Here is a 7,482-nt window from a genome sequence, read left to right as displayed (position 1 = left end):
TGCCGCTGAACTTACTGCCAGCATAAGAGCATCGTCTAGTCCGCGATTATCATCATACACACATCATAATATCAAATGTCGCTGAACTTAATGCCAGTCTTTGAAGTTCAATCATGCTGCACAAATAAACAAACCACACAAATCACAATAAAAATAACGGTGTTTTTACAACCACATCCGTTTATCAAACCACACCATTAGTACATTATTACAAACCGAAAATATCTCAAAACACATCACACAAATTAAATTGTCTCAAAACAAAGTACAAAATGATCCAATAGGCACGCAGGCCTAGTTATCAAACGGCCAAAAATAATTACCCGAACCATCTCTGTACGGGCATCCCTGTGGATATTGCTGCTCAAATCTGTTCCGAGCATCCTGCAACGCAGCGGTATTATCATAAATCGGGTAAGGCGGAGGTGGGTTTTGAGGATCCGTGTAATATTGGGGTGTCAGACGTGTCGTCCCATAGTACTGCTCGGGGTTGGAATAAAACAACTCTGAGTTATGGTTATTCCAATCAATACCATAACTCATCCATCCCTGATCGTGCACTTGAGCAATCTGTCGTTGCTCCATTCGCTGCTGACTATCCCACATTCTATCGTTGTGCATCCTTTGTTCGTTCGGGCTCAACCTCATGTTATTAACACTACCAACCAAACTGTCCCAACTTGATTGGGACGGATGCCACGGAACCTGTTCACCAACATTAGTCTGTGTCTCCATTTCCGCCTCCTCTTCCTGCCGCTGCTCTTGCTGAACACCACTGCCACTTGCGTCACCTGCACCAACTGCCACAAAAGGCACCAAATGCCCATTTCTATCTTTCATAATGATTTCAGCATTAATATAAAAAACCTTTTTTAATGGTTTCATTACGCTCGTGTACTCCTGTAATCTACTGAAATCAATGTTAAAATGTCGGGCAATTCGGGTGATGTAGTGGCCTCCCAGAAGTGGCTTCCGTAGCCGTATCTCAGTCGCAATGGCAAGGAAATAATTACCGATTAGCCCAGGAATGTCGGTATAGGAACCCCGCTTGATTTGATCCATAATCCACAAATCTAATGTTTTCACCTTCTCATTACCCTCAATCCTCGCATTAAACGTGCATGCGATGAGTTGATGAAGCAGCCTATCATCCCGGGCTGCGATTTCGTTGTACCTGTGCTTGCTTGATCTAAAATGTGCAGGCGCAATATTTGGCTTACAAATTCTGCGCCAATAAGAGGTGTCATCAAAAACATGCCGGCCAACGTAATCAGAAGCCCGCAAATATTCACCTAACTGATTATCGGTGAATTCCTCAAAAATTCCCAGAACTCTACAAAGCTGTAAACTGCTTATACCCCTATCTTGGCCCCCGAGACGAAACTGTAGAAACTCATTCGATAAATAATCGCTGACATTGTTAAACCGCATGGTAGAGTAAAATTCTTTAAGCAGCACCGGATAGATTGGTTCATTGATGCTAAAAACCTGTTCCCAAACGTAGGTAACTACTCTACCGTAAGGAATGGCGAGTAAATTAGAAACATGTCGGCGCATGCCCGCCTCTTCCAATGGCCCCCAGATAAAATACCAAGTGGCATTAATCGGCCTGCGGTTTATTCTCTCAAACGTTTCGGTGTAGTCTTCGTCGTTCTGAACCTGTGTTAACCAAACTCGAGGATCGTTTAGATCCTCCTCCTCTTCTTCTCCGGAAGACGATGATGAATGATGTTGTTGTTGTGGTGGTGGTGGTTGTCGTGGAGGAGCCAAACCTGCTGTCCTTCCTCTTTTTGCCGGTCCTCCCCTGCTTGATTGTTCCTGCAAAACATTATACACAAAACTAAAAGAACATAGAAACCGTTGTGTTAATGTTAGCTAAAACATAACCGAGTAGCAGGAGAACTTAATCATTCAATTCCTAGTTCAAAAAGTTATTATGATTCATTTAAACAAAAGTGCATGTTACAAGTTTATACCAGAGTCAACCAAACTCGACTTGAATTCATTAACACACTTTCAAAAACGAAAATCACAACTTAACAAAGTAGCACAAACTTATGAGCTAAAGGATTCAAGTATGTTGTGTCATAGGTCATAGCATTTAACCTTGCATACTAATCATATTCATCACAAATCATAGTGCAATTTTCACAATTTTTTTTTTTTATCTCAAATGACCATCTTAACACATACATTATGGCATTCCATTCCCTTATTTGATTCAACATGACCTTACAAATGAAAAACAAGCATACACATTTCATAAATTCATTATAATTCATCATATGCTTAGAAATTTACTAATATTAAAAAAAAATGACCCGGCCAAATTGACATCAACATCACCAACACAATCATGTACTTCACAAGAATCATAAACATCATACATAAACTCAACATCATAAATTAAGCATCCCAAATTCGGATTTAATTTCTACAAACCCTAGAATCATGAACAAACCCTTAAAAACATGTAATCTTTGCAAAATAAACACATTAAGGGCAATTAAACTACTAAGGTATGTTAATCTTAACAATAATCATGCAAATCAAACACCCCACACTTATCCTTCACCAATTTATAGATATAGACATACAATTCAAGTAATGGATAAAGAAAAGTGTAAAAATGGAGTATCCATACCAAAAAGTTCATGATTTGAAGCTTGAATTTGAAGAAGGAAACGCGAAATTGAAGTAGAAATTAGGGTTTTTGGAGAGTGGTTCGGGTTAGGGCAGAGAAAAATAGAGAAGAGTGTGTTTTGTGGATAAGAAATGAGTGGGTAAGTGTATAAAACGTATTTTTTTGACTCAGGGGGTTGGGACGTCGTCTCGGAATTGAGGACGGCGTCTCGGTTAGTACTTTGGGATGGCGTCGAGCTAATTGAGACGGCGTCTTGATCTTAAAAGTGGGACGGCGTCTAGCTAAATGGGACGGCGTCCCGTAACACTAAAACTCACTGATCTGATTTCTCGAGTCGTTCGCGTTTCGAGGTCATACGTTAATCATTTTGTACCAAACTAAAATTTAACGTGCACACAATACAAACCTAATTACAATCGTGAACCATTCTTTTACGAGTCGTTCACCAAACTCGTCCCCGTTTTGATTTAGGCGTTTTTCTTGAAGTTGAGGCTAACCTCATCCTCAATTTCCAGGGGACCATCAACATAGTGTTTGACCCGGTGGCCATTCACTTTAAAAGTATCACCTTTCCAGTTTACCATTTCAATTGTACCATAAGGGTACACCCTTCTAACCACGAATGGTCCCGTCCATCGGGACTTAAGCTTTCCTGGTGATAACTTGAAACGGGAGTTATAAACAAGGACACGATCTCCTTCCATGAATTCTTTTGGATGTTTCAATCTTTTGTCGTGCCATTGTTTGGTTTTTTTCTTGTAAATTAGAGAGTTGTCATAGGCTTCAAGCCTCAACTCGTCTAATTCATTTAGTTGGGTCAAACGTAACCGACCCGCTTCTTGGTAATCCAAATTGCATGCCCTTAGCGCCCAATGTGCTTTATGTTCAATCTCCAACGGGAGATGGCATGCTTTTCCGTATACCATACGGAAAGGAGTTGTTCCAATCGGTGTTTTGTAGGCCGTGCGAAAGGCCCACAATGCATCGTTTAACTTGGTTGACCACTCTTTTGGATTGGCACCAACGGTCTTTTCAAGTATGCGTTTTAATGACCGGTTGGTGTTCTCTACTTGCCCACTCGTTTGGGGATGATAAGATGTCGAAATTTTATGGATTACTCCATATCTTTTCAACACCTTTTCCAATTGCTTATTGCAAAAGTGGGTGCCCCGGTCACTTATAAGAGCTTTTGGTGTGCCGAACCTAGAGAAAAGTTCCATCAAAAAGTTTACCACTACTCGGCCATCATTTGTTGGTAGAGGTTTTGCCTCCACCCATTTAGAAACATAATCTATGGCGACAAGTATGTAGAGGTAAGAATGAGATTTTGGAAAGGGGCCCATAAAGTCAATTCCCCAAACATCGAACACCTCGCATACTTGGATGCTTTGTTGAGGCATTTCATCCCGTTTAGTTATTTGACTGGCCCGTTGGCACGCGTCACAAGCTTTACAGACAGCGTAGGCATCTTTGAATATGGTAGGCCAATAGAAACCGGCCTCGTAAACTTTCTTCCCCGTGATTTGGGGACCAAAGTGCCCACCTGTTGGACCAAGGTGACAGTCAAGCAGAATTTCAGTGCATTCCTTCCCCGAAACACACCGACGGATTATCCCATCGGGACACTGTTTAAAGAGATATGGGTGTTCCCAAAAATAGTATTTTAAGTCACTAAAGAATTTCTTTCTTTTCTGGTGTGACATACCGGTTTCTAGGAATCCACCCGCAAGATAGTTGGCAATGTCTACAAACCATGGATCATCAATTTTCTCAACCCTCATGAGATTTTCATCAGGAAAATTATCTTGGATAACTGTCTCATGTAGAACCCCAAGATTCGGGTTCTCAAGTCGAGAAAGGTGATCGGCAGCTAGGTTTTCGGCACCCTTTTTATCTTTTATATCGATGTCGAATTCTTGCAAAAGCAAGACCCAATGTATTAAACGGGGTTTAGCATCTTGCTTAGAAAGCAAGTACTTTAATGCCGAGTGGTCTGTGTAGACAACCGTCTTTGCTAGCACCAAATAGGATCGGAATTTGTCAAACGAAAAGACGATTGCAAGGAGTTCCTTCTCGGTGGTAGTGTAATTAAGTTGGGCTCCTTGCAGTGTCTTACTAGCATAGTAAATGGGCTTGAAATGTTTTTCTATTCTTTGCCCCAAGACGGCACCAATAGCAAAGTCACTGGCGTCACACATAAGTTCGAATGGTATTGACCAATTCGGCGATATGAGAATCGGTGACTGCGTGAGCTTTGCTTTAAGAAGATTAAAGGCGGTAAGACACTCGTCCGTAAAGATAAATGGAGCATCCTTCTCAAGAAGTTTGTTCATGGGAGTTGCAATTTTGGAAAAATCTTTAATGAACCGCCGGTAAAAACCGGCGTGCCCCAGAAAACTTCTAACACCTTTCACATTCGTTGGTGGTGGTAATTTGGCTATTACTTCCACTTTAGCCCGATCCACCTCAAGACCTGCACAAGAAATTTTATGACCCAATACAATTCCCTCTTTTACCATAAAATGGCATTTTTCCCAGTTTAGTACAAGATTTGATTCTTCACACCTAATCAACATAAGCTCAAGATTTTTAAGACATGAGTCAAAAGAATCACCGAAGACTGAGAAGTCATCCATGAATACTTCCATAAAGTCTTCAATCATGTCATGAAAAATAGCTACCATACACCTTTGAAAGGTAGCAGGAGCATTGCATAAGCCAAAAGGCATACGCCGATAGGAGAAAGTACCATAAGGACATGTAAAGGTCGTTTTCTCTTGGTCCTCGGGTGCTATAGGGATTTGGAAATATCCCGAGAAACCATCAAGAAAACAATAAAAATTCTTTCCCGCTAATCTTTCCAACATTTGATCAATGTAAGGAAGGGGAAAATGGTCTTTTCGGGTAGCATCATTTAATTTCCTGTAATCAATGCATACCCTCCAACCCGTGATAGTCCTGGTAGAAATTAATTGGTCGTCTTCATTTGTGACAACGGTCATGCCACCCTTTTTGGGCACGCATTGGACCTGACTCACCCAAGGACTATCCGAAATTGGATAAATAAGACCCGCATCTAGGAGTTTTACAATCTCCTTCTTAACAACTTCTTGCATATTGGGGTTGAGTCGCCTTTGTCTTTGTACACACGGCTTATAGTTATCTTCCATTAATATCTTATGTGTACAATAAGAGGGACTTATACCCTTGATGTCATGAATTTTCCATGCTAGAGCCGTTTTATGGGCTTTTAACATGGAAACAAGCTTAGATTTCTCACTTACAGAGAGTTCGGATGAAATGATCACCGGGAGAGCAGAACCTTCTTGTAGGTAAGCATATTCCAAGTGACTTGGAAGTGGCTTTAGTTCCAAAACGGGAGGTTCTTCAATCGATGTTTTACATCGGTATTCATTCCCTAAATCCAACTTTCTGTACTCTTCATCATTTGGCTCATACCCGTTAGCCATCAAAGTGGTCAACATCTCCACTTCTTCCACCATTGTTTCATCATCACCTTCCGCAAAAATGCATTCTCCTGTACCGTGCAATTCTGGAAATTCCTGCAATAACTCCGAATACGTGTCTATGGTTTGCAAATAATAACATTGATCATCAGTAGACTCGGGGTATTGCAAGGCATGGTCAACGGAAAAGGTAACATTCATATCCTCAATACTAAGGGTCAATTTCTGCCCATGAACATCTATCATAGCTCTAGCGGTATTGAGGAAAGGTCGACCTAATATAAGAGGCACACGTGTGTCCTCCTCCATGTCTAGAATTACAAAATCAGCCGGAAATACTAGGGTACCGACTTTTACTAACATATTCTCTAAAATTCCATGAGGGAATTTAACAGAGCGGTCTGCTAGTTGGATTGCCATTCGAGTTGGTTTCAGTTCCTCGGGGTTTAGCTTAACATATAATGAATAAGGCATTAAATTTATGCTAGCCCCTAAATCCACTAATGCTTTAATGCATTCCAAATCTCCCAGGAGACATGGTATGGTAAAACTTCCAGGATCAGCTAACTTTTTCGGTATTTTATTCATCAAAATTGCTGAACAATTTGCATTCATGGTGACGGATGAAAGTTCCTCCATTTTCTTCCGATTAGTAAGTAAGTCTTTTAAAAACTTAGCATACTTGGGCATACCTGAAATTACATCAATGAAAGGCATGTTTATGTTAATTTGTTTAAACATATATAGGAATTTTGACCTTTCGGCCTCTAGCCTCTCTTGTTGTTGTTTTCTTGGGTATGGGAGCGGTGGTTGATATGGTTTCACTACGGGTTTTTCCCGTTCTTCCTTTTCAACCACTTTTTCCGGCTCCTTAACCGGTTCATCATTTTGGTTCAATGGAACCCTGAAATCAGAATTTTCGGGCATTTTTGGAGCATCGTATGCTAGACCACTCCGTGTGGTGATAACATTTGCGTGCTCATTTCGTGGGTTTTTACTGGTATCGCCCGGTAAACTACCTGGTCTCCTCTCGCTCAGTAAATTGGCTAAACCACTCATTTGTTTTTCTAAATTTTGAATTGATGCTTGTTGGTTTCTAAATTGATGTTCGTTTTTCTCGTTGGTTTGGTTTATATTTGTGACAAGCTGAGTTTGTGATGTAATTAACTTTTCCAACATACTCTCTAAATTTGACTTTTTTTCTTCCTGTTGGGGTTTTTGGTAAAAACTCGGAGTTTGTTGTTGGAACCCACTACCTGACCCTTGTTGAAAATTGGAAGTTTGACCTTGAGGGTTGTAGGGGTTGTTAAAGTTCCGGTTAAATTGGGCTCTTCCCTGAAACTGGTTATTATTTCTTTGGCTTATGAAAGC

Source organism: Rutidosis leptorrhynchoides, chromosome 9 (assembly GCF_046630445.1).
Source record: "Rutidosis leptorrhynchoides isolate AG116_Rl617_1_P2 chromosome 9, CSIRO_AGI_Rlap_v1, whole genome shotgun sequence".
Lineage (NCBI taxonomy): Eukaryota > Viridiplantae > Streptophyta > Magnoliopsida > Asterales > Asteraceae > Rutidosis > Rutidosis leptorrhynchoides.
The sequence above is the reverse complement of the archived record's forward strand: the minus strand, read 5'-3'. Positions refer to the sequence as shown.